This window comes from Chelonoidis abingdonii, chromosome 4 (genome assembly GCF_003597395.2).
Source record: "Chelonoidis abingdonii isolate Lonesome George chromosome 4, CheloAbing_2.0, whole genome shotgun sequence".
NCBI classification, from domain to species: domain Eukaryota; kingdom Metazoa; phylum Chordata; order Testudines; family Testudinidae; genus Chelonoidis; species Chelonoidis abingdonii.
In genome coordinates, this window is record NC_133772.1 from 13,732,994 (window position 1) to 13,756,199 (window position 23,206).

At 41.6% G+C, this 23,206-nt stretch overlaps 1 protein-coding gene across 7 annotated transcripts in view; it reads right to left on the reverse strand.

Moving 5' to 3' along the window:
* PFKFB2 (6-phosphofructo-2-kinase/fructose-2,6-biphosphatase 2) overlaps positions 1-23,206 on the reverse strand; it is a 129,158-nt gene that overhangs the window by 93,429 nt on the left and 12,523 nt on the right. For 6 of the 7 annotated variants that reach the window (XM_032792566.2, XM_075064840.1, XM_075064838.1 and 3 more), the window contains one exon: positions 6,266-6,437. The exons of the other annotated variant lie outside the window; for it this stretch is intronic. The gene's annotated coding sequence lies outside the window, so the exon portion shown is untranslated. The remainder of the gene's footprint in view (positions 1-6,265; positions 6,438-23,206) is intronic. 7 annotated transcript variants of the gene reach the window in all.

A 23,206-nucleotide genomic window follows, 5' to 3' on the forward strand; every position in this document is an offset into this window, starting at 1 on the left:
GAAGGTCATCTCATGGGTCAGTAACAGGTTAAAAGATGGGAAACAAAGGATAGGAATAAATTATCAGTTTTCAGAATGGAGAGAGGTAAATAGCAGGGTCCCCCAAGGATCTGTCCTGGGACCTGTGCTATAGCAAAAGGGGTAAACAGTGAGGTGGCAAAGTTTGCAGATGATACAAAATTACTCAAGCTAGTTAAGTCCAAAGCTGATTGCAAACAGTTACAAAGGGATCTCACAAAACTGGGTGACTGGGCAAGAAAATGGCAGCTGAAATTCAATGTTTGTTCATACACAGTAATGCACATTAGAAAACATAATCTAAACTATACCCAAAGTAATGGGTTCTAAATTAGCGGTTATCACTCAAGAAAGAGACCCGGAGTCATTGTGGATGGTTCACTGAAAACATCAGCTCACTGTGCAGCATCAATCAAAAAAGCTAACAATGTTCGGAGCCATTATGAATGGGATAGATAATAAGACAGAAAATATCATAAGGCCACTATATAAATCCATGGTACACCCACACTGCATGAAGTTCAAGTCTCTCCATCTCAAAAAAAAAAATAGGAGGGGAGGGGCAACAAAAATGATTAGGGGTATGGAACAGCTACGGTATGAGGAGAGAGTAAAAAGCCTGGGCCTGTTCAAGTTAGAAAAGAAATGGATAAGAGATCTAGAAAATCACATCACTGGATTCATGCCACTCACTGTTGTGTTGCCTCCTGGGGATTAGCTCAGTGCTGGTTTGACGCCTCTTCGTATGATTTCTCAGCCTCTTGTCCCAGTATCTCACTTGGCAGCCTCTTGCACACACCCCAAGCTGCAGTGCTTCCTCTTCATAGCACGGCCCTTTGACCAGCTCACTATAGTTTGCTCCTTTGGGGGTATCAAAGTATCTTTAAACAAACCACTTCAGGCAGTCTTCAAAGTTCACTTCCCTGTCTGTGCCACTTTCCTGGGCCCATTCTCTACACTGGGTTCCAGCCTGGGGGCCCTGTACTCAGCAGCTAAGGTCCACGCAGTCTCACCCTTGCTGCTGTTTTCTCTAGGTTTCTTCCTATTCCTTATTTTCCCAGACTCCCTCCCCCTGAACCCCCTTACTACTCTTCTCTCCCTGGCTTTATAGAAGTCCTTCCTTCTCCTGCCCAGCTGGGCTTCAGGTGCAATTAGGGCTGTAGATCTAGCCTTCACCTCACCCAGGTGCAGCCCATCCTATCAAGTAGCCCTTTCTGATCCATTTTAACCTCTTCAGGGATGGGGTGGGGTGAACATCCCATCACAAATCATGAATGGGATGGAGAAAGTGAATGAGGAAGTGTTATTTACCCCTTCACACAACACAAGAACCAGCAGTCAACCAATTAAATTAACAGGTGGCAGGTTTAAAACAAACAAAAGGAAATATTTCTTCACATAATGCAGAGTTACCCTGTGGAATTCATTGCCAGGGGATGTTGTGAAGGACAAAAATATAACTCATTTCAGACAACAATTAGATAAGTTCATGCAGGATAGGGCCATCAATGGGTATTAGCCAGGATGGTCAGGAATGCAACCCCATGCTCTGGGTGTCCCAAAACATCTGACTGCCAGCGGCTGGGACTGGATGACAGGGGATGGATCACGTGATAAATTGCCCTGTTCTGTTCATCTGACATCAGCCACTGTCAGAAGACAGGACCCTGGGGAAGATGCACCCTTGATCTGACCCAATATGGCCAATCTTACATTCAGCTCCCAGCTGCTCTCTGTGTCTGTTTCAGGGCATTGATAGCCTATGGAAAGCCATCCACAGATTGTTGGCTAGTTCACCAATATCTCATGTGATTAATCAGAACCCAAGAATTCCAAATTTCAGAAGTTACTACTGATTTTGATAGCTCAACTTGAGACCTTAAAGCAGCTTCATTTTCAGAGGGTGGATGCTCCACACTGGGGAAAAGGAATCCCCTTTAAAGTGGGCCCAGAAACAGACACATTCAGAATCAGTGACCGCATTTGAAAATTTAGGCCTGTATGTATGATAAGAGCTTCCATACGCAGGTATAAACCCCAAGGTGAGAGGGAACTACCTATCATCCCAGAGGATAGAGCTAGGAGTAATGTAATGAAATTAAGAAAAAAAATAAATTCAAGCTGCATACTGGGACATAGTCCCTAGAATTTGAGGAAATTCCCCAGTATGCAAAGAGCTAGCACAAAGCACAGGCCCCACTTAAACCCTCAAAATAGGGCTTAAATGTTGCTTACGTTCTTCTGCATGGAGCGAATCTTACTCTGACAGATCTGTTAGACTGGGGAAGATATTCCTAAGGGAAGTGATAGAAGCCACAACTCAACAGCAATTTAAAACCAGATTGAGCAAAAATAAAAATATCTATTATAAGGCACATCCTGCGCTACTCAGAGTGGGGGCAAGAAGTGAACTGAGCTCTTGTTTGCATCTCTACTTTCAGTGGTGGCAAACTGCTCAGCTGCTTACGTGCTCAGCCAAGGCTTCCACTGAAGATTCAGGACTTTGCCAGTCAGGACCAAGGGAGAACTGGGGCAGTGTCCTGAGGATTTGGCCCTTTGGTTCAATGTTTGATTAATCATTTAGCAAATCCCCTACCCTCACAGATGCTTTCCTCTCCCTTCTGGGTTACTTGCCTGTACTGCAACAGCTGCAGAGAGAGACAGGGAACTTCACCCTTTAGGGTTGTCAACTCAGCACTAATTTGAGAAGAGAATAGCCTGTGCTTGATTCTCCTTTCAGACACACTGGTTTAATTCCTTTAACTTCCAGTGACCTTAGTGGGACACTCCTTATTTACACTAGTGGAAGGCACCCCGGGCACATAATGAAATGTTATCTGTGGAGTGTTATAACTGAAAAGTATCACTGTAGAAAGAGAGCTGTTGGCTTGGGGAACTCAAAGACCTGCATGTTCCCCATCCAGCTGCCATGTTGGGCTCCCTACAGGTGTGTTGGAAGAAGCTCCCAAGATGGATACAGTGACTAGGTGGGTCCTACAGAGCCCCGTCAAACTCCCATGGTTTGTTCTGTGTGTATGACATACTAAGGACTGTACTAGGGTTGCCAATTTTGGTTAGACATATTCCTGGAGATCTAATCACGACATAATTCTTAATTAAAGATTAATCTTTAATTTCTGGGGACTTGGCAACCCTAGACTGTACATGGAATGTGATGGGGAACAGTGGGTCAATCTCTATTGTCTCTTATTGCTCCACAATTTATAGAGCAATAAATTGTTTGAGGGTGAATAGCTGCTGAGCTGTTTAATCAATTTTGAAAGCTATTCATTGTGCAGATCCAGCGCAGAGCAATAGAGATTATTGCTGTAGTAGAACTAATCATAACATGATAAAGAATGCAGATCTGCTTAATGAAGATTTGCCTTCATCTCTCAGGGTCCAAAAGGCCTCAAAAATGAGGAATGCAAGATCAGGACCTTTAAAACCCTTTTACCACTGAGGGGAAAAAAAAAGACAGAACAAACCCTCTAATAGATAGATCATGTTAACTCTTCCACGTGTCTCATGAATTCTGGGCCATTTCTCACGTAACTGTTGCTACAAACCTCATGAAAATACAAAGTGTCAGGGCCACATTTTACTCTGGAGCAGTCTCAACAATAAGTCTGATTAATTTTTTCTATTCCCACATTTTCCTTTGAAGAAATCACAGATGAAAATCTCCAGGGAAAGAATCTCCTGTGCGCGCGCGTGTGCAGACACACACACACACACACCTTAACTACTTTTCCCTTCTTAATTATGCCAATTTATTTAGAGCTAATCAGAAATTATGTGGGTATGAATGACTCACTCTTAATTCTCTCTCCAATTCCCAATAGGAAATGAGTATTATCATTACTCTAGCTGCAACCACACATTAAAATGTACTTGTCAAAACCAAATTGCAGTAGTAACCATGTTAACCCTGGCATTATAAATGTCTGAGCTTTGTCAGTGCAGAGCAGTCACAGTCACCTTGGTTTTAATTTTTTAATTAAAAATAACTAAATACATTTTCTTTGTATGGTACCTTTTTATAATGTGAACCCATCTCACAAAACAACATTAAAGCCACCAAACAAGCAACATGTAAAATGCACCATGATAAAAATGACATGAATAATTCAAACTCAGTTACTGAGCCAGGCAAAAGATATTTTCAAATGAAGTTCATGGCACTTTGGGATTATGCTCTTTGCTTCTCTTATTTCTTAACCCTGTCTTCTGGCCATTGGTTCAGTTTGGCTATGTTGCAATGCTCTAATATGATTTTATTTCATTAGCATGTCTGTAACTGACTAGCGTGGAATGCACAAGTCTTCGCCACCTGCCATGGGATGGCTGCAGGCAATTGTCTCATGTTGTTGAGATTGTGCGGCTTGCACTTCCCATAATAAATAGAAGTGATTGAAGAACGTTGATTGTCTCATATGATTCGCCATCAGTCTCTGTCCATCGTCAAACATTCCTGGGGGTTTCTTTGGTGGCTGGCTGGCTGAGTTAAATGGTTATTTTAATGCTGCTAGGATTTTATTGTATTATTAATGATGTGATAGGATACCTAGACCCTTGGATAGAGAGGTCTTTTAAAATTATTATTTAAATCTGAACAAATCTGGAGGTAGGTTGTCTTCTCCCTGGAGATGCCCTTGGAATGCTGACTAAAAATCACAGAAATGAGATGGAAAAGACTTGCTACATCATCATTTTCATCCCTCTGACATTGCAGGATTGTTCCTTATAGCATTTTATCAATTATTTTATTTTAAATTACTCAAAGACTGGAACTTGCTTTGGGAGACTATTCTACAGTCTAACAGACCTCGCTGCTAGAAAAAAATTTGGTGACATATTGACTGAATTTTACTTTGCTTAATTTCATCCAATAATAAAAAAATAACACCTAGCTCTTCTATTTTGCTTTTCATCAGTCGCTCTCAAAGTACTTCATAGTCTTTAATGTATTTATCAAAGGTCCATCAATAGCTATTAGCCAGGATGGGCAGGAATGGTGTTCCTAGCCTCTGTTTGCCAGAAGCTGGGAATGAGCGACAGGGGATGGATCACTTGATGGTTACCTGTTCTGTTCACTCCCTCTGAAGCACCTTGCATTGGCCACTGTCACAGACAGGATACTGGGCTAGATTGACCTTTGGTCTGACCCAGTAGGGCCATTCTTATGTTCTTATTCCCACAACACCCTGGGGAAATAGGTCTAGTATCTCCATTTTTACAGATAAGGAACTGTTAGTCCCAAAGACTTCATCCTATGATTCCCCTGGACCTCTCTGAATAATTTTTGTCTCCTTGGTATTTAGACAATGCTGTTGCTGACTCCCTGTGAGCAGATGGCAGCTCTGCGGAGGGACTAGCAGCACAGGGGGAGGGAGAATGGTTTTTACCAGCAGTACAAACACGGGTTGCACATGAATCTAATAGTCAATACTTATACTACTGCATGGATTACAATGTCAAGAGGATATCCTCTTGTTGGATAAGACTGACATGTTAAACTCTAATCACTCATTGGTTTCAGTTTAAGGATTTCACTCAAAATTCTTCTCAGTGTGCATTAAAATTCCTTTAAAGATTACTCACCAGGAGATCGCATGAATTTACCAGGAATTTCAGTTTTGATCTGCTGGGCATTTGCATTTGGTTTAGATTGGAAACCTGCACTTCGATGCTAGACATGCTTAAAAATAGGCTCAAATTGCTCAGTAAAAGGGATTGTTTCCAGGTACTGGTGTTTGTTATGCAGCATCTGTGATATCAAGAGGCAATATTCATGCTGTGCTCTCAATGTAGTAGTCACTCTACTTAGATTGTGAGCTCTTTGGGGCAGGGACCATCTTTTTGTGCTATGTTTGTACAGCACCTAGCACAGTGGAATCCTGGTTCATGACTAGGGCTCCTAAATGCTACCACAATAACAATAATAATGGTGCACTTTAAGAAGCTAATATGTTCTCTTTCATTTGAACTGTAGATTTGGGGGAGGGGGCAGAGAAAAGATGCTGAAAGGTTCCATTAAAAGAAGTTAATGAATGAATTCACGTTAGAATCTTGGTTGGTAATATATGATCAGATCTAAAAGGATATTAGACTCTGTGCTATGGAGAAGAACAGGCTTCTTCATGTTAAAACATCTGTTAGTCACCCAGAAAGCAGGGGAATTCCTTTCCTTCATCCTAGCTGTTTCTGATCATAACTCCTCTTTTTTTAAAAAAAAATGTATTACCTCATTAACACTTGTGAACAAAGGAGCCAAATACATAAGAAGAAGTTTGGGGTTCCACATTCCATGTGCTGATGGCACTTCTCGCATTCCTGTCAAGTTCTTCAATCACTTCTGATACCTTCTTGGTGGCAAATCTGTGATAGCAGCCTGGAAGAGAAACTATTCCAGGGGCCTGGATGTGAGAAGAAGAAAAGTTTAATAGGTCCATACATAAGTTTTGGACATTTATAAAAAATTGGAACAAACATCAACATCTGAACACATACTAACCAGGCTGCCAGGTGGGACAGCCCTCAGGTGTCTAAATTCATCTTGGGATGTGGCATAGAAGAAAGTCTACAGTAAAGATTCACTGTAACTTAAGGTAGGTAAAATCATTTTGCTCTTGGAGAAAAGTGTTAATCTACTGCCAATCTGTGTAGAAGAGCGTTTCCTTAGGGTAGAATGGTAGGTGCGGTCTATTATATTCAATGCACTATTTCTAGCTACCACTATAAATTGGCACTCCACATGTCACTTTCACCTACACACCTTTGCGTCTGAGCAGCCATCACTGACTAACTGCAGTTATACAATATGAATTGGATATGAAACTAATGATGATACTGCAATGATGTGTATAATATACAGACAGATATAGACAGATAGATCATTGTAAACTCTAGTAACGGCACTGTTGTGATTTTTAATGCAGTTTGCTCCATTTTGTAAAAAATTACCCTGATACTGGAAGTTCTTGTGCAAAGCATCATTCCGAATTACTAAATGTCACTGGTGCTGTGCAATAAAAAGAAGAAATGGCTTATTTTGGATGGTAACGTGAGACACATTTTTTCAGGAATACTAAGTAGGGTGTGTCTCTCTACTTGTAAACTCATCTCTTTTCTTCCTTTCTTGGTAAAGGACCCTTACCCTTTCTGGACCCCAAGATTGGTGATCATCATGGCATGGGATAAAATTAATACTTTTAATTAATTAGCCGGCTACTTCTGTAGCAAGGGGTTTCTGACGATGTTGATTTTTTCTTAGTCACCCATTTTGCTGAGCCATATTAGTTTAAACTTGTTTATTTATAAGCCAGATGTGAGGTGCCCAGCTGCCATGGCAATAGGCGCCATATCTGAACTTTAACAAACAGATGATGCCAGTATGTAATAGCTTCATCAACATGAACAAAATACCAGTGACTACTCTCATGAGATTTTGCAGCAAATCTCAACAGATCTTCAGTTGCAGTTGGGCCCAAACCAGAATCTTGCACCTGAACCTGCTGAACTTTGGGTGCCTTTGAAATCTGGATATGAATTGGGTGTCCTTGGTCTCTCTCTATTTGCAGTACGCTTTGTGCTAACTACCAAGTGGCTCCTGCAGCGATGCTGCCAGACCAGCTTTGCAATGTCCATTGTTAGGGACCAAGGGCTAATGCCTGGTCCTGTTGAAGTCAATGTGATTTGACATCCGTTGGACCACAATTTTGCCCATGGTGTTTTATACATGGCTCTGACTTACTCACAGAACAGCCTTTTGATGCTGATTGGTATCATAGATTTCAATATCAGAAGGCACCATTATCATCATCTGCTTTGACTTTCTGCTTAATGCAGGCCAAAGAACCTCACCCAGTCAGATTCATTTCTATTAAAATCGGTGCCCCTTTCCCCCCCAGGCTACTACAAAGTTGGACCTTGAGGCTGTTGAATAGCTTGGCAGTTCAGCCTCTTGAGCAGCCATGCATTGCGTTTGGATGAAAATGAGGTTGATTTTGCCTCTTGTACTGAAAGCTCCCCGGGGCTATTTACCTTTGTACTGAAGGCAGCATTGGCCCAGGGGAGAAACAGAAAGAGATGAGATGAAATGAAATGAAGAAGTAGGTGGCCAGTGGAGCTGTATTTGGTGTCCCATGAACTGCCAACAAGGGCTTAAGTGAGGATGATTCCTGCTCCCTGTTCCAGCTGCCTCCTCACAACCAATTCAGCATGTGGCCTAAAAAAGAGAAGAACACATTTCCCCAGCCCCATTGCACATGGTTCATTGGTTTATTTACAGTGTAGCAAGAGCTAAGTTCACATGACTGAGCAGGAGCAACATGCATGGCAAGCAGCACTTATTGCTGGTGGCAGTATAGCAGCTGCTTGGCTTGGTGGGGACATGCATTCTACCGTGTAGACCATGCAGCATAGAATATGGTAACTGGTGCCTCAGACTGGCTCAGCCCTTGCATTCTCCTACAGATCAAGGACCCTGCTCTGCTGCTTTTGTGTGGGGTCAGACTCCCTATAGTATGTCCCTTCCCATATCTTGTTGCCATTATAGGGAGGGAGTTGGATTGGGCCCGAGCACAGCAGAGGGCAGGACTGAGTCCACACCATCATAAGAGAAGAGAACAAGACACAAAAATCTCATATGGGTTTCCAAGTTCAGCGGTGTTCAGACCCAGAGTTTTGGCTGAGTCCCATCTTTATCTGTAATACCCCTTCGTCATCACCACCAAGACCCGTTCCACTCTCTTTTTGAACCTGCCTAATGATCTCAGAAGAGGAAGAGGTTAATTTTGCTGTTGTATTAGACCTGAATTTTTAGCTAAGTGACACTAACTGATAAATATTTTTAATCTACCTGCATTCTAACAACTTGCACCCTCCCTAACATTGGTTGTTGCAGGAAATTCCATGGGCAAAGAGGCATCAAAGTCTAATGGTTAGAGCATAGACTTGGGAGTCAGAATTCCTGGGTTCTATTCTCCATTCTGCAAGAGGCTCTAGGCAAGTCACTTTACTTCTCTGTGCCTCAGTTCCCCCTTTGTCAAGGGGCACGATAATACTTAGCCACTTCACTGCTGTGTTCCAGTCCTGTACTGGAACATGTGGTGTGTGGACATGCCTAGAACACAAGCAGATACCGGCCATGAACAATAAGAAGACCCATGAGCCTTTAGAACTTTTCATGACAACTGCTTTACAGAAGTGGCTAAATACTCTTGCAGTAGCCCAAACCCATGGTTGGTTTCAACTATGGATTTAACAAGCTTTTCATTTCCCTTTTCTTGCCTCCAGAAATGCTTTAAGGTGACCTAACTAACCTCACAACAACAAATGTTCACTTTTATTGTCTGCCTGTAGGAAGCAGTGTTTTTAACCGCTCTGATTGAGCAACTCCTGAGCCAAGAACTGTAACAAAGCCTGTTCAGAATGAAACATCATCAAGTGAATTTTTAACTCAAATGGGGAAGTAACTCCAAATGCTATCTGCCCCAAAGCGGTGAGTTGGATTCCTGAACCGTGCCTTGATTTAGAGCTAAAAGTGACAGCAAAGCTGTCCAAAAAATTCCAACAAGAAGTGAAGGGGAGGAAGAGGATTATTTTTTTGCAGATCATAAATAAAAGACAATCTCCCCTTGGTACGGAACTTCTGGGGAATCCCAAAGCACCACCTGCTGTTTCTGCTGGAGTTTGCTGAGCTGGTAATCTTTAATTTCTTCTCTACAGCTTTGGCTGGTCATGGACCCAGAAAGGCCAGTTAGAGCCCTTATTTAGGCAGATTTGTGCTTCTCTGAGAAACTGAACATCACTCAATGCCAGGAACATACAAGTTCAACCTGTTTACCTCTCACTGTTCTCTCTTCCTGTCCTAAAACAGCCTCCCATCCCAAGGTGGTCAAGTGATTACACCACTGGACCGAGACTCATGAGATCTGGGGGCTAGTCCTGGCTCTACCACTGATCTGCTGGATAATGCCCCCTTGTGCCTCAGTATCCCCATCTGGAAAATGGGGATAATGATACTTTGGTCACTCTCTGGATGAAAAGCATTGTATAAGAGCTAAGTACTGTTATTGTTCAATATTCACCAGGCCTCATCTCTCGTCTTCAGAACAATAGTGAAAGCTCTCTGATTCTATACCGCTATGCTGCATTTGTTCAGTATGTGTGCTACTGTGAAAGGCAGTACCAGCTCTTTCCCTCAGTTTGTAAATCCTCTGCCATGAGTTTAGTTCCTGATTGGTGTTGTTTGCATATTGTCCACGTCCATCACTGTGCAAATAATAAAAGTTGTTTGTTTTCTGAACTGAGCATGCAATAAGACTTAGAATCTGGTCTAGTGATTACAGCTACTAGGGCACAGATCAAGGCCAGGGCCTGGGTTGGAGAGGACTTGAGAATGGGGTCTAAATTCAGTCTAGAAGTTCAAGCCCAGATGCAGCAATACATATCAATTTCATGCCATAAAATCAGGTCTGAGTTGAGGTCGATGAGCTGGGTCAGAGCCATGTGAGCCTGCTGAAGCTGGGTTAGTGGAACAGGGGAATGGTGAGGGGTCAGGTGCAGAGCAAGGGACTGGGGACCAAGGCTAGGTATCAGGAGCAAGGCAAGGGATCAGGAGGATGCAGTAAGGTCTGTTGCAGCTGCAAACCAGGGAGCCCGCTAGCTGCACAGACAGTCTCCAGGTGTTTTCCCTAAACCTAAAATAGTGTGCCTGGGCCAATCAAAGAACACAGTAGGCTCCACCAGTCATGACTGCCATAGGTGGGATAGCTGGTGGTGCTTGAAACTGTAGGGCTCATAGGCTGCTGTTCCCTATTTCACTGCAGGTGGCAGTGTGGACACACAGCTGTCCAGGAGCTAGCAGACCCATGGAGCCTCAGCTGCCCAGGAACTAGCAGACCCTTGGAGCCTCAGAGACTGGCATGCAAGACACTTAAGTTCTAGTCCCAGCTCTGCAACTGGCTCATGCTGTGACTTTGGGCAAGTTGCTTCTCTATGCAAAAAAGGCTCCAAGATCCTTGGATGTAAGTGCAAAAGCAGTATTATCCTCAACAAACATCCTCCCACTGGGTCTGTGACATTTCACGCTGGCTCAGATTTTCAGATTCCTGTCGGGGAGTTAGATGTCTGGCTCCGGTTGAAATTTCAGTGCAGTTTGGGTGCCTCACTTCCATACAGTCCCTGGAAAATCCCAGTAACACTTATCTGTTTTTCCTTACGGTTGATGACAGGTAAAAGGAAAAAGTCAGGACTTCAGATTTCCACCTGAACCTGAAAGGTCATCTTTTGAGCTAAACATCCAGAGTCAAATTCAGATGTCTGCCTTGTGAACGCTTTTTGGAGATTAAACATGGCTGTCTTCATTGTTTTATTAACTTTGCTACAAGGTGAGTAGCTGGGAACTACATTCCTTTTGCAAATCACCATAATAAAAGTGAGAGAATGTCAGACTTGCAGGGGACAAAGGTAAATCTGGCTTTAAAATGAGGGAACATTAAGCCTTATGCAGGGCTGCTGGAGTCATATGTCTCCATTGCACAATGGATAAAAGACACACCTACCTGTCCAACAGGGATGTTGTATGCAGTGTTGTTGTAGCTGTGTCAGTCCCAGGATATTAGGGAGACAAGGTGGCTGAGGTAATATCTTTTCCTGGACCAACTGCTGTTGGTGAGAGAGAGAGACAAGCTTTTGAGCTACACAGAGCTCTGGAGAAGTTGGTCCAATACAAGATATTACCTCACCCACCTTGTCTCTCTAACAGGGGTGTTGTGAAAATTAGTGAATTGTAAAGTGCTTTCAGGATTAAATGCCTGATTCTCCACTGCCCTGCACCTTGTGCAGCCATTAATATCAGTGCCAAGTAAGTGCAGAGGGGTATGAAAAGATTTCAGATGAGGATAGTGTTTCCCACCCATGTTACACTGGTATAAATGACTACACAAGATGTGGGGTAACCGGGCAGCAAGCCCTGTATCTCCATTTGAGGCCTGATCAAAAGCCCACAAGCCAATGGAAAGATACATTTGCAAAGTAGGTGTAAAATGTTACTACTGCCATGAATGGAGAATTCAGATTTGGAAGCATTTTATACAGATGTCAATGACAACACAGGCTGCAAGGCAGGGACACAACAGGCCTTGTAAATACTAACTATTTATGATTATTTTGGGGTTTGCCCATCATTAAATATAGCCCATAATCTGCATGGCCAAAATACTGCATGCATCACTCAGCTTTTAACTCAGGCAAAATTCCTGTTGGCATTAATAATTTTACCTGGCTAAAGACTGTGCAATATTTGAGTAGGAGCTCAGAGTTTTTGCTATGTGCTAATACACAACGTCAACAAGGGGTTTTATCCAATCTGTTATCCTCTAAAGCAAAGTTTAATAAACAGGAGATTTGAGAGACCTGGATCTCATCTACAGTAACATCTAGGGGTCATAGTGGACCACAAGCTAAATATGAGTCAACAGTGTGATACTGTTGCAAAAAAAGTAAACGTGATTTTGGGATGCATTAACAGGTGTGTTGTAAACAAGACACAAGAAGTCATTCTTCCGCTCTACTCTGCGCTGGTTAGGCCTCAACTGGAGTATTGTGTCCAGTTCTGGGCACCGCATTTCAAGAAAGATGTGGAGAAATTGGAGAGGGTCCAGAGAAGAGCAACAAGAATGATTAAAGGTCTTGAGAACATGACCTATGAAGGAAGGCTGAAAGAATTGGGTTTATTTAGTTTGGAAAAGAGAAGACTGAGAGGGGACATGATAGCAGTTTTCAGGTATCTAAAAGGGTGTCATCAGGAGGAGGGAGAAAACTTGTTCACCTTAGCCTCTAATGATAGAACAAGAAGCAATGGGCTTAAACTGCAGCAAGGGAGATTTAGGTTGGACATTAGGAAAAAGTTCCTAACTGTCAGGGTGGTTAAACACTGGAATAAATTGCCTAGGGAGGTTGTGGAATCTCCATCTCTGGAGATATTTAAGAGTAGGTTAGATAAATGTCTATCAGGGATGGTTTAGACAGTATTTGGTCCTGCCATGAGGGCAGGGGACTTGACTCGATGACCTCTTGAGGTCCCTTCCAGTCCTAGAGTCTATGAATCTATGAATCTATATTATCCAGAATAACTATGACACTTTCTGGGCCAGATCTTTAGCTGATGAAAATCAGTAAGACTCCACTGACTTTCGTGCTGTCTTACACCAGCTGAGGCTCTGGCCCTCTAATCGGCTAATGCGTGTTCTACATTTTTTTACAACAGTTTCAAGTGCCTTATATGGACCAAAGCTTTTGACAGGTGAGGTTGGAGGATCAGTCACTATCAATTGTTTCTATCTACCGACTAAAGCCAACAGACATGACAGAAAATATTGGTGTAAAATATCAAGAGCCAGGAGAGTTTGCAATACCATCATTTCTACCAGTTTTTTCATCTCTGAAGACTACAGAGACAGAGCATCCATCACTGACTTCCCTAAGAATGGCATGTTCGCAATACAAATAACACAGTTGGAGCAGAATGATGCTGGGGCGTACAGATGTGGCATCGGCAACAGCAACAAAGCCTTATTCTTCAGCATGAATCTAACAGTTTTGGAAAGTACAGTAGCTGGGGATCTTCACAACAGGCTGATTGCAAAAGGTACAGATCCAAATCTCTCTTCTGAGTCTGCAACACCAGACTTGAAATATTCTGGTGCCACATTTACAGAGTCCTTTGGAACCACTGTCCTAAGTGTTGACTCATGAGCATTTCAACTTAAGATAGTGGTTGTTGCACCAACTTTGACTTTTTATTCATACCTTCCCATCCCCTTGCTATGACCTTGTTATTTGCCTGTAGGATTATAACTTTTTTTTTTCTGCAAAGCACTCGGATTTTACTGAAACAACTGTTAAGAAATTTAAGATGAAGAAAGAGGGAAATTGTTTCACATGAAATAGGAGTTGCATTAAGATGTTTTGGTATGTTCTATTCAAACAGGTTCTACTGTATCTGAATTACCAGAGCTTGTGCTTGGGAAGCTCAGAGGGTCAGTAACAATACAATGCCAACCTGAAAATGTCAAAGGCGGTGGAAAGAAATTCTGGTGCAAACTGGCAAAAACTGGCTGTTCTATCATAGCAGACTCTGATGGTTATGTGGCCACGAATTATGAGGGAAGGATCTCTATTACCTCTGAAGAAAGCTCTGGTACTTTTAAAATCTTGATAAACAGACTTAAAAAAGAGGACTCTGGACTGTATAAGTGTGGGATGGCCATGCTTGGTGACTCTGGAAGTGCAAGAACCATAAATCTACAAGTAACTAAAGGTAAGTCTAGAAAGAAAGATCAATTAATTTTTAGAAGGTGCTGTAGATAGAGATTTGCTAGCAGCACTGTATTTCATTCATGGTCCCAAAAACCAACATGTGTTTGTTGGGAATTCAGAGCAGTTATCAGTTAAAGAGTCTGTAAGGCTAACCCAGTATATTCTCAACCTGTAGAGTCAACCCTTCCCAGGGAACCCAGGCTCCTGAATGGATCTGAAGGATGCTTGGTGTTTGCCAAGTGCCACTATGATCCGCAACAAAATTATGAGATGAAATACTGGTGCAGCTGGAAGGAAGCTGGATGCTCCCTTGTGTTGGATACCAGTGGATTTGTACAGGATGCATTTGAAGGAAGAATTCGGATAATCAGTGATGACCAGGAAAATGGGACTTTCATAGTAGTGATGAGCCATCTGGAAGAAAATGATCCAGGATGGTACTGGTGTGGGGCTAAAGATGGAGACACAGAGCAAACATCCTCCATGAAGTTACACATTCAAAAGGGTATGTGATTTGAGGGGTTTTGCTCATTGGGATTAATACCTCCTTCTTTCTCTCTTTTATTCTCACCTATCATAGCCCATGTGTCCCTCCCAGCCACAGGTGATAAGAAAAGTCATCACACTGATTAATAAGCTTTGCTCAGCTTAATTCTTATCCTGTTGCTGATCAAAGAATAGCAGCCTAACAATAGACAATTAATGGACAGAAATGGAGATGTTTGGTAAAGTCAAGACTAAGGGGGAGATTTGCAAATGCACAGATTGGAGTTTGGTGCCCAGTTCCCTCTGGCTTTCAATGGAAGATGGATGTTTATCTATACTTTATGCCTTTGAAAAGCTCTCCCTAAAGAGAAATCATATTAAATGTTGTTGTTATTATTTACTTCTTATATTATTGTAGTGCCTAGTCAGGATCAGGGTTCCACAGTGGTAGGTGCCGGACAAACGCAGAGATAGACAGAGCTCTTGCTTTGAAGATCACCTCACAAACTTATTTCTCAACCTCAATCTTTTAATAATTCCCCTATTGGGTCAGTGACTTAGTTTTTTTTCACCTCCACACCCCCAGTTACAGGCAAAAATAATGCAAGTTTTGTCAGAAAAACACTTTTCAGTCTTTAGACCCTCAATGTAGAAAAAAGATAGAGAGTTTCCCAGCAGTAAAAAAAAACCCAAACCACCAATAACTGAGGTCACTACTTCAGCAATAGGGATGCTGTATCCATTTTACATTTCTACATAACAGATAGTGATCTTTAGCAAAAGTGTCTGACTTGCCAAAAGTGATCATGGATTTCACTAATACTTATACGTAATATTCTGTGCAGCCAAAGGCCACAGTGAAAAAGATGTGGTCCCTTTTGTGCTGCACGTTTGTCCATGACACAGATTGCAAGGTGAAATGAAAGGCGTGGGAAAATGGTACCAGGAAGGATGCATTGTACATTTCACAGGTAAAAAATGTCAGATGTGCAAAGGGTAAATATTTAAACCCTGAAATTATTTATTTTCTTTGTTAGAATCATTCTCTTCACTAGCTCCAGTACCATCTGCATCTGTGAGCCCAGTATCACCAACGTCTGCTCTCCACAGCATCCCCAGTCATGTAAATGTCATAAGTCAGACATATCCCACCAGCAGAGTCACGGAGGAAATATTGGAAAAAACAACCCCTGAAGACAGATTTGTACCCTTTAGCAATGCAGTTTATGAAAGGTAAGTTAACAAACATGATTCTTACCCCAATCACCATTGACAATGTCAACTTATCCCAAGTCAATTCAGATCCTTTGGATTCACTTCATTTAAAATACTTTTGTCAACATCTGCTCTCCATAGCATCCCCACTCATGAAAATATTATAAATCAGACATATCCCACAAGTGGAGTCACAGAAGGAATATTGGAAAAAACAACCTCTGAAGACAGATTTGTAACCTTTAGCAATGCAATCTACGAAAGGTAAGTTAACAAACGTGTTTCTTACCCCAATCACCATTGACAATGTCAACTTATCCCAAGTCAATTCAGATCCTTTGGATTCACTTCATTTAAAATACTTTATATGCAGAAAATAGAAAAATATTTGATCCTGCAGCAATTCCACCTTGTGCTAGGAGATCTGATGGGATAAGAAACTAAGCCGGGCTGGACTGGAAAAGAAATGGCTAATAACAACAAATGTTCAGAGGAGAGAGATGGGGAGGTTCTATTCTCTTTGTCTCAGAACACAAGAACCAGGGGGTCTTCAATTAAACTAAAAGGTGGCAAATTCAAAATCGATAAGAGGAAAAACACATTGTGTGAAAAAGTAATTAGACAGTGGCACATCTCACCACAGGATGTTGTTAAGGCCAAATAAGTTAGCAAGATGTAAAAAAGAGATTGGACATTTATACAGATAATATAAAATAATTAATGTGAACTAATTTTAAAAGAGATATAAAACCTCATATTTGAGGGCCTAAGCCAATCTCTATAATGGATTAAGAGGAGACCTAATATGGGAGGCAGAATCCCATGTCCTCCTACTGCAAGGTTCTTGCTTCTTCCTCTGAAACATCTGCAGAGGACCATAGACAGGAGAGTGAATTGGATGGACCACAGGGTCAGATCCAGTCTGGCCATTCTTATGTTCCTATGATTAGTACCGGGAGAGGAAATATGCAGGGAAACTTCAGTGCTGCAGGAAGTGATGTGGGTGATTCAATAGGTGCCACGCCTCCCTTTGAGTCAATAGCCAATCAATTCCCCACTGGGGTGCTAGGGGAGGCTGTGCTTTGGCAAGCACTGGTTTTGGAGGAGGTGCCACTGTGGTCAGCAGTGATTCCATGTCACTTTTCTGCAGTTGCTAAGCCCAGTGTCCAGGCTAAGTTTCTGCTTCCTTATATCCTCCCAATAATTTTAACTGGGAGTAAATATTTTTCTTCGCTTCCTGTCCCAAACTGTTTATGTAATGTTGCTGTGAGCAGCTGTTACATTTCAGTGGTGGGTGAACGGATTTCCCTTCTGTAGTTTGTTTACCTGTTTGTAAGGAGCTTTGGGGATTCGCCAGGGAGAAAATATATGGTAGCATTACGTACGCAGTAACCAAAAGGATTGAGGCAAGACCACATTGTATAATAAATCCCATAAAATGTAACACAGACAGAGCCTCTCACCACAGCTCCTGCTCCCCCTAGAGCTGAATACAAGCAGCACCATTTTCCAAAAGAACACTCTTGCCATTCCCACACCTCTTGTGTGATTGGGGGTTGTCCATTTTATAATCTATAGGCAAGATGCCATTCTGATGGATTGAAATCCCAGATTTCTATTTAGTGGCAAACATAATTTACTCTGTGCATATGGAGCTCTTGAGATTTCCAGTCAGACAGTACCTGTGTAGATTTTCCACAGTGACAGTAGTCAGAGGGTCTCTGATACCATGGTGATGGGAACGGTGTAAGAACCTATACAGAGAGAGCTGTAACCAAACCTGGGAACTTGCAAAACGAGAGCAGTGAGATTTCATTCTGCAGGGGGTAATTCAGCCAGCACTATTAATTCCACTGAGTGGGGCACAGCCACGAGTAGCTACAGATAAGCTTGCTCAGAATCGAACTCCAGATCTAATGGCTTATTCGCCACTTGGCCTTGTTAACTGTTCTCCTTTGATTCAGATTGAGCGTTTACCACTTTTTTGGTTCACGTTTCAGCCTGCAGCAAGCAACTATGCTACATGCAAACCCAGCCAATGTTAAGGCTCCATAATGCGCACAATTCCTGTCACTAAATCACATTTAATCCTGGTGCTTTATCTTTCCAGCTCATCAACCAGTAAACTGCAACTGCTTCCAGTTGTGATAACAACCATCATTGTGCTGCTGCTTCTTTTTGCTGTTATTATTCTTATATTTATTAAAGTCAAGCTTCACAAGAAGAAGGGTAAGTCAGAGCAGCAACCCTCTGCTGATGGTTTTTGTGTTGTGTTTAGCCATGTGCCTTGGTTTTCTATGTGCAACACCTCTAAATCTCTCAAAACTGCCCTCTGCAGAAACAGGTATTTTGTATTCAGCTCAATGCAGCCTGTCACAGCAGACACATACACAGTGAACTCTCCCAAGAAGCCTTTGCTTTTGTTCTTTCTTGCTTTTAATCTAAAGTAAAAATCATTCAAACAGGAAGCAAAGCCTGATCTTCATGCAGGGAACAAACATCACTGCTTTATTGTTCCACTGTCATTTGGAAAATTAGGAGTATAAAGGGCTCGATCCTTCACTTATAGGAGTCAATGACAAAAGCTCTCGTTGTCGTTAATGGTGCAGGATAAGGGGCATACCGCTTGCTCTTTGATTCAAACCCATAGCACAGCAGCTTCTTCCCAAATGGTGCAAAGATTTATTAGAATAATCATTACCTGCAGATGTTCTGTGTTGGTATCCTTCACCAGGACACGAAAATGCTGTTAAATCTCACTGAAGAATATATTGTCTTATAAGAGATGAATTTAGAAACTGAAAGAGAACTTTAATTACTGCAGTGTCTGGCAGCTATATCTTATTCACTCACAAGGAACACAACAAGAAGAAACTATAGCCCTGAACATATGTCTGCTGAAGTCAACAGGCATCTTTGTATCTCATTTTAGAGATGAACAGAAGTCCTGTGAGAAACCTTGAAGTAACAGTAAAGTGCTTAGAAGAACAAATGATGGAGGAAAACATGGATCCAGCAAAGCAATGTGAACCTGAGCAAGGCCATGACAAAGGTAGACACATATTCTGGACTCTGTGCTCAAATAGTATCTCCTTGGTTAGAGGACAGTGAAAAACAAAGCTAAAGTCTGTGCAAAAGGCACGGTCAGTGAGAGCCAGGGAGAGCTGGTCAAAAAATGTAGAAACATTGTCACATACATATACTCATGCACACACATACACAAACACAAGACCACAAACCCACCCACAAAACTTTTCAGGAAATTTTTAATTGAAATTTCAGGGTTTTTTTTAAATGTGTACCGCTCCACAGTTGGAACAGTGAGTTGGAAAAAAAAATGAACTTTTTCTTGCAAATTTTTTTATTGAAATATCAAAAGCTTAACATTTTTTACCACCTTGAGTATCTTGGAATTTATTCTATTTTTTGCCTGATCATATTTGTCTGATTCCACTTCTGATTATTGATATATATTTTAATTTGTCCCCACATTTACTGGTTAGGCTGAGGTTTGTTTTTTTTTAAGGACCCTACAGGCACTAAAATCCCATTAATTTCAGTGGGAGCTAAATGAAGTCACCTGAACTCTTTTCCCCGACCTTAGTATCTGTCTAGTTATTTTAGGATTTTCTCTAACACCGTGTATGTGGTGTCCTATACTATATTGTGAGTGTTTTCCCCAGTTTATAGACAAGGAATATATCTAAGGGTAAAATTCTCCTGGAATAATAGGAGTAATGGGAGTTCCATGCTGAGGGTTTGCCGGATTAGACCTTAATTGAATATCCTATATTCCTCCTCATACAGCAGGTAGAGTGCTGGTCAAGGAATGTAATTTTGTATCCTGAATAGAACAAAAAAGACTCCCTCATTTCTTTGCCTAATTATATGGCTTTAAGCCATTGATTTTAACGGCTTTGTATCAGGCTGCTTGTTAAGATTATAAATGTATTACTGGATTGCTTACTCAAAGCCAGTGAGTTGCCTCTTTTCCTGTTTGCAGTCAGTTAAAAATATTTGATTGCTCATGACCTATTACAGGGCTACACAGAAACCCTTTTTGTTCATTATGTTGCAATCATTCCAACTCTTCTGTTCCGTGTGCACAGAACATTCTTCACAGCTGTTGAAAGATCCGGGTGGCCCAGATGAAATCTCTAAGTTTTTCTAACAAGGTAACAAACAGCGGGGTTCTCTCAGATTGTTAGTGGTCTTGGGTGAGGAACTCCTGTAAGAAGCAGCTGGGATAATTGACAAACCTTAAGAGATCCCCATTTTGTGGCATTTGATATCAGTAAAATTTACTCTTCTTCATTGAGGAATGGTTAAAACAGGAAGAAAGTTATAGTGCTTTGATGACATTTTGTGAAAATATATAGGGCCCAATTCCATACTAGTGTAAATGGGTAAAACACCAAAAGAGTTGTACCATTTATACTAGCAGAAGATTTGGCCCAGAGAGTGCAAAATTTCATTAGACTGTCCCAACCATGGACTTCAGGCAAACCATAGAGGCCTGTTCATGTTTGTGCTCCTAATGAAGCCAATAGCAAAACTTCCACTGACTTCAATAGAAGTAGGTAGCACATCTTCTATTGATGTATGCTGAGATTTTCAAAGCTGTTTAGGGAGTCTGAATACATAATTCCTGTTACTTTCAGTGGGAATTAGCCATCCAAACCCTTTGAAAATTGCTTTGGAAAATGTCAGTCATAATGTCAAAAATCTAGAAAATACTGCAGATGGTAACATAAACCTGAACAGATATGTACAAATTACAATAGTTTGTGGGCTCTTATTTTAGAATGATATAGTTTTTACAAGGGATTTTTATTCAATCTAACGTTTGAGGTTTCTAATATCCAAGGCAGAGTATTTATTTGCTTCAAATCTAGGGCTTTGGGGAGGGGGGAAGCAATCAGTAGCAAAAGCAATGATGGGATTTTACAGTTTGAGAGTCAAAAAAAGTATGACCAGAGGCCAAGAATTTCAAAAGTTTTCATTGATTTTTGATTTCCAACATTATGACTGACATTTTCCAAAGCAATTTTCAAAGGATTTGGATGGCTAATTCTCACTGAAAGTAACAGGAATTATGTATCCAGACTCCCTAAACAGCTTTGAAAATAACTTAAAAGGGTCTGATTTTTAGAGGGTGGGTGGTTAGCACTTTCTGAAAAACCAGGCCCCATTAATAATAAATAATAATAATAATACCCAGCTCTTGTACAAGTGCTTTGTAAGAGATCTCAGGTTGGGCACCCACAGATAGAACACCCAAAATCTTTTCTGAAAATATTAGCCAGAGACAATAGCAGCTAATATTTTTTCCTCTGTTTTTTGCAGGGATCCAATGGAAAATGTTGCTCTCCCAATTACATCTGCCACCTACACACAATGAAGTACCAGTTGCTGAAGTCTCAAGGGAAATAGAGCAGGATTCCCTATCTTCCAAATCAGAGTGTTCACAAACTCAGTAGCTGACTTACAAGATAGACGTCACTATAAATTGCAGGTCGCACAGCTGAACTTTTAGCTTATTTCCATCTGCAACAGGATGCATTTCATTTAACTGCATGTTATATAAAGTGCAGAAGAACTACAGACTGCACATTTAGTTGGACTCTTTGCTAAACAGAGAATAAAATGTCTATTTTACAGCCAAGGTATTTATGTAACTCTTATTGAGCAACATGTCTCTTATATGTATACTACAGCAAAACATTAATGACTGAAGGCTATCTGTAGGGACTGCAAGGGGAACACAGAAGCATCCATGTGGCACATTAGCCTGAATGAACAACAGACCGAAACACTGTTTATTTATCTTGGAGATGGGCAAAAACTGAGGAGTGGTTTTGGCTTTTGAAAATCCTCACCCATCAGGTTTTGTTTTGCAAAACTAAAACCAGAGGCGGTTAAGACCTGAGATTCATTATATCCAAGCTACGCAAGTGCAGGGAATCTGGATAACTGGCCCTGGTTTTAATCCGTCTCTACCTCAGAGCTACTCATAATCAAACCATTTTAGCCTGATTTTAGCTCAGATCTAAATAATGTCCTTGGCTGTAACAAGTGAACCAGGTGCTATGTTATACACCATACTTGGGACTGAGAAGTAACAGCTAAGGTTTGTTGTCTGAGAAACCAGAATGCACTGGAAACCTGTAGCTTGGCAGGAGGACTCTTCCTTGTCAGTTAAAGGCATGTAAATATGCTCATGTAATTCCAGCTCATTTAGAGTCACCAGGTCAGTTTCTGGGTTGGTTTCCCAGCAACAACTCTTTAATACCCCCCGCTGTGTGCATTGCATTCATTTTGCAAACTCTTCAAATGCCAACCTGATGCCAGTTACAAACTATTCAGTCACAGAGGCTCTTAAAAACTATATTCTTCAGGGCAAACAATGACAAGAAGGAAAGACAGCACAGGGCAGCGGCATGTAGACATCCAAAACAAAAGAGATTGATTGGAAATGGCTAATGGAAGGTGCTAATGAGGGCAGATGTAAACAACTAAATTATGGCCCAGTAGCTGCAACAATATTAACAATTTTTGTCCGAGGACAGAACAGAATAAACCTAAAGGCAACCTCTGTCCTGGCAACAGTGACATGGGGATGGGATGGCTGCTGTGAACAGTCACCAATCTGTTCCTGTTCTGATACTCAAATCCTGAACATTTTACCTTTCTTTGCTTAACTGGCCCATTTAGACCACCCTGGGTCTGGATAGCTGCTAATCCTGTGTAAACTGTTGCATAGGCCATGTAGAACTACTTAACAAGGGATTGAATGTTCCTTGCAGATGCAACCGTATTGCATGGAAGGTGGGTTGATACCCAATCCACAGTAAAAGAAATTTCATCCTTTCCCTACCTCTTTAGGGTTGGGAGACCTAACGCCCCCTGCAAAACTCTTGCCTCCAACAGGGGACTCTAATGTCTGCTGCCAGGACAAGCATGCTTGAAACTGAGATACTACGAAAACAACTGATAAACGGAGAACAAAATCCATCTGCTCCCCAACTGTCACCAAAGTGGTCTGCAGCATTTACAGCTGCCAGCCTTGGTTAGGGGTTCAATCAGAGCCCAGGGAGCAAAATCTTCATGTGTCTTTTGCCCTCCATTAATACCTCCAGATCATTTCACAATCACAGGG